We start from the raw sequence: 5469 nt of genomic DNA on the forward strand, positions 1-5469 counted from the left end.
GAGTAACCTAAAGAGGTGCTTTATCATATATAAAATGACGAAGTTGGAGCGTTGACAGTGAACCTCTTGGGGAGCCAACAGCTCATTCCTCTGGTAGAGCTGCTCTCTGGAAATGAATGGGCTGGGCTTTGTATCTCCAACTGTTCTGCACAAATGAACCAAACTGGGAATCAGTTGGAGTCAGTGAAGCTGAACATAACTCCGGCCATTGTCTCCATGGCTCCCACGAAACCCCAGTGCCAAACTGATTAGATTTACAGTTCATTTCGATAAGCTTGTCTGCTCGTGGCACAGGAGGCAGCGAAGCCTTTCACAAAATGAAGCTGGAGTTGGAGAGGGGAAAACACACAGCTCATTAATGAAGAGGGAGGCTTCTGTGAGTTTCCTGAATGGCCGCCTCATGCTAAGAGCTTTGGCTTCTGTGCTGAGATAGTTGGGGATTTGCCTTCTTGTTTTATCACTATGTCTGCAATGGCAACTCAATACTTTGTAGCCATAGAAGGTGTGTGTGTTGCATGTATGTGTTTGTGTGGGCACACACGTGCATGGATGTGTATAGAAAACAGAGTTTGATATTAAGTGTTTTCATTTGCCAGGCTGCCCTGGAGGTCACCATGTAGACCAGGCTGGCTTTAAACTCACAGAGATCCATTTGTCTTTGCTCCATAAACCCTGGGATTAAAGGTGCGTACCACCATGCCTGGTTTGTCCGTCTTACTTGCTGAGACTCGGGTTTTCACTGGACCTTGAGTTGGGTTGCCTGGGTAACGGATTTCAGGGATCCACCTGTCTGTAGACTGCTTTGTTACTAGGGTTGCAGATACATGCCATAATACTTATGCCTGTGAGTGATGGGAAGTCAATCTCAGGTCTTCATGCTTGTGCAGAAAGTCATGCTTGTGCATGACTTGGATACAGCAAGGGCAAGAGGAGATTTTTAAAATGAAGTAGCTTGGGTAGCACTGTGTGGGTCTGTGGAAGCCATCACTAACCACACAGTGAAGAGCACAGTTGCATTTGTCTCCTGCCTCTCGCCCAGCCCTAGGGACTGAGAGAAATTGAGCAAAGCCCATTCCATCAGCACAGGCTTTGGACCTATTGGTCATGCAGCCATGAAATCACCATCACCAAACTCTTTCTAGTCAATTTTTTCGAGGATGAGTGATGTCATTTCTTAGAGCCCATCATTCAATAGCTCAGTCTCCTGTAGCCTAGCACGATGGACTTAACCCCTCTGTGAAAATGGCAGAGGAAGTGACGAATGGAGCAGAGGCTGATACCATCCCACAGAGAGGTTCCCCTTATGGGAACACTGAACTACTTCTGTTTGGAATACCCACTGCTTCATCACAAACTGCCCTGGAAATTGGTGGCTTGAAACAACAATTATTTTATGAATCCCTATAATTCTATGGGTCTGTGACTCAGATAGGGCTTGGCTGGGTGACTGTTCTACTCCGTTTAGTATCTTCCACGGTTACTCAGTGGTATTTACCTGGTAGCTAGGCATACTTGTAGGGTCCAAGGTAGCTCCACTGTCAAGATCCTGGCATGAACAAGCGGTAGGCTGTGCTCAGGGGGTCTCTCCCATTCTGAATTGTTCACCTCTACTCAACCATGGGAAGTGGACCCCTTAAATGTTGGTTTGGAGTTTTAAGAACCAATGTTCAGGAGTCCGAGGAGTAAGTTTTAAGGACATTTACATCATAGCCTCGAAAATCTCTACAAGCTGGGCATAATGGCACAAACATTTAATCCCAGTACTCGGGAGGCAGAGGCAGGCTGATCTCTGTACATTCAAGACCAACCTGATCTACACAGTGAGTTCCATGATAGTCAGAGCTACTTGACTTGTCTTGAAACAAAAACAAAGGGAAAAAAGAAAGAAAGAAAGAAGAAAGAGAAAGAAAGAGAAAATCTCCTCCATGTTTGCTCTACCAAGGCCAGTTCAGATTAGAGACAAGAGGTGGAAACTCAGAAAGAGAATAAGTAAATATCATCTATGTCCAACGAGATTGCTGCAGATCTCTTCTTGTGGCCTGAGAAAAAGAATTCAGTACTTTCAAATCTCTTACCCATTAATGGGAAAAAGATAGAAGGAAATTCTTAAGAATCCTTTACATAGCCCCAGGGGAAAAGGCATGTTTCTTATTCAAAAGATTCTATATTTCTTGCCAGGCTTGGTTTAAGTTTCTCAGAGAACAAAAGCTCTAAATTTGGCTCAGTCGAGGCCCCTCTCCCGACATCTTGGCTTTTAATCCTGATAAACACTAAGTACCGAATAATATTTAGTAACATTTGCAAGATCCATTAAGGCAAATACATGACTCAGGGTAACCACACAGCTTTGTAATAGATAACACTTGCTTGGAATTGTTACTATCAGCCTTAAGTAAATCACCAAGAAAATTGAGTCTGGCTTCAACTCTGGGACTAACACATTGCATTCCCCTGTTATTCTTTTCCTCGTGGTCCACCATCTTATTTCTATGGCCACACTACTTCTCTTTGAATTTTTATTTTGTTTTGTTATTTGAGACAGGGTTTCTCTGTGTAGACATGGCTGTCCTGGAACTCACTCTGTAGACCAGGCTGATCTTGAACTCAGAAATCCACCTGCTTTTGCCTTTTGAGTGCTGGGATCAATGGCATTTCACCACCCCAACCCCCCAGTTCTCTCTTAGAATTTTTATCCTATGTAGAAAATAACTGGAATACAAACACACTCAAGCACGTGTGTGTGTGTGTGTGTGTGTGTGTGTGTGTGTGTGTGTATGTGTATGTGTGTGTGTGTGTGTGTGTGTGTGTGTGTGCACAGTAAATTGAAACTACTTGAATTTTGGAATATATTTATAAAAAATATATAACACTTTTTCCTGAATTTTAATTATTTAAAAAAATATAGATGGAGTCTGGATACGGTGACAGCAAGCTTACATTTCAGTAATTCCAGCCCTGAGAAGGTTTAGGAAGGTCATAAGATTGAGGGCAACCTGGGTTACACAGTGAGATCCTGTCTCAAAAAAACTAAACAAAACAAACCCAGATAGAAATTGTTTATAACCTACTAGAGCTATCCTTAGCTTGTCCCAGCTCCTTTCAAAAACTCAAAGACATACATGGCATGCTGGTCATTTACAGAGTGTAAACAAGGAAATTCTATAAGCGCTTCAGACTCAGAGGTAACTGTCCCTGTCTCTAGTACTTTACCCCCACTTCAACAGATGAGTCATCTATCCAATGGCTAAGGAAAGTAAAGTTCTAGAACAGTGGGCTGGAGCCTCTCTTTCCTAGGACTGTCCCAGGCTGAAAGAATTCCTTCTATCCCCTAGGGGCTTCCTATGTCTCTATCCTGCTCTGAGCAGGAAGATAGTTGGAGGAGTGTGTATTTATATACAAACACCCCAATCTCATGTGTTACTGTTTTTTTTTTTTTCTGTCAGAAAACACACTGGATTAAGATCACACTTGGGGAGCCGGTACAGTTCCTTGTTTGGAAGCAGGAAATGGGGTCTCAGTGGACTCTTTGCCTGCCAAGGCTGAAGAGGGGCCTGAGGGAGTGGTCTGGATTATGAAATCAGAAGTCAGGAAATCCTGGCTCTTAGTTTGGTCAGATACAGGCAGCCTCTCTTTACAAACATTCCAGTTTCAATGTCTGTAGACATAGGCTGAGAACAATGGCTTCTGCCTTGAGCAGATGTACCAGATTCAGGGTTTCTATAGATTTTTTTTTCTTCCTTGTTTTGCTTTTGAGACTGTCTCATGTAGCTTAGATTGCCTTGTTATAGAGCCAAGGATGACCTTGAATTCCTGATCACCCCTGCTTCGCTTCCACCTTCTAAGAGCTAGGATTACAGACATGCTCCACTATGCCCTGACTTCTACAGATTTTTAAAACTAAAATTTGAGCCAAGTTCTCGCCTTTGTCACCAGGGAATGCCCAGAAATGCATCATCTAATATAGAAACGTTTGGCCCCTTGCTTTTGGTCATGTGGTCCAGGACAGCAAAGCCATTGTTACAGGGACATGCTTAGCTAGCCAGTGGTCCGGCTTTCTGCATTCTTTCCTCTTTGTTACTTGTTCCATGTGGTCCACAGTGCAGAACCCACTGAGTTGCCTCTGAATGTTTCATTAAGGTGCCTGCAGAAGAGATCCATTAAAAACCCAGCAAGCGCTCAGTCACTTACGAGCAAAGGGCTTGCTTTCTATATTATTATTATTATTACTTTTAATGTCTGGTTTTGAGACAAGGTCTCTCAGAGCCCAAGTGGACTTACACTATCTACTGAGGGCAGCCTCGAACTCTATTCCTCCTGTCTCCACCTCATGAGCGCTAGGTCTTGAGGCCTGTGTCATCACAGCCAGCTTCAGATGCAAAGATTTTGAAGAAACGTTAAGGTGTAAAGTCTGATTTCTATGCCTAATAGAATGTCCTTTCAGCAGCATACGCTTCTTCTTCTATATCCACAGCAATATGTATTATGAACATAAACCTCCAAAGAAAACAGCAATTTTTTTTTCCCCATTGGCAGTGAACAAGGCCTCGCATAAAGTCTTCCCCTGACCAAACTGTAAAAGGAGGAAGATTCAGGAGGTGCTTGGAAAAGTCCTTCTGCTCCCACCTCTCTCTCCCGCCAGGCCTCCTAGCCGGTGGCTCCCCTGAGCTGTCTGTTCTTCTGTAGCTGTGGAGCCAAGTTGGGTGTGCCTTGCTGCTTCACCAAATGCTGGCAAGACAGAAACTGCCCAGCATCAGAGAGAAACACAGGCTTGTTGCTGCTCAACCTCGGGCGGGCACTGAGAAATTGTGATTTGACAGAGGCTATTTGGAAGCTCTAACCACAGAGAACGGTTCCTGCTGTCCATATAGAGACGGTAAATCTGGCTCTTAAGTGATCTCATTCCTACAGCCTCTGTGTTTAATGCCTGCAGCCTGAAGTCTCTGACTTGCTTTGTTAACAGGCTTGCTTTCTTTCTTTCTTTCTTTCTTTCTTTCTTTCTTTCTTTTTTTTTTTTTTTGGTTTTTTGAGACAGGGTTTCTCTGTGTAGCCCTGGCTGTCCTGGAACTCACTCTGTAGACCAGGCTGGCCTCGAACTCAGAAATCCGCCTGTCTCTGCCTCCCAAGTGCTGGGATTAAAGGCGTGCTCCACCATCGCCCGTGTTAACGTGCTTTCTGCTCCTTCATTTTCACAGCATCTGCTTTATTAAGCGAGTATTTAAGAGTGGATGCTGAGGTACACCTCTCCCTTATATAATCTCATGTAATTCTCTCACAATCTGGTGAGGTAAGCATTCTGAACATTTTACAGATTAGAATTCTGAGTCATAGGGGGCTGGAGCCACAGGGCAGGGGTTAAGAGCTCTTCTTGCTCTTGTAGAAGACTGGGGTTTGGGTCCCAGCACCCACGTCAGGTGGCGCACCTGTAACTCCAGTTCTCCAGAGATCTGGCACTCTCTTCTAGACTCCACA

This window comes from Mastomys coucha, unplaced genomic scaffold, assembly GCF_008632895.1.
Source record: "Mastomys coucha isolate ucsf_1 unplaced genomic scaffold, UCSF_Mcou_1 pScaffold15, whole genome shotgun sequence".
NCBI classification, from domain to species: domain Eukaryota; kingdom Metazoa; phylum Chordata; class Mammalia; order Rodentia; family Muridae; genus Mastomys; species Mastomys coucha.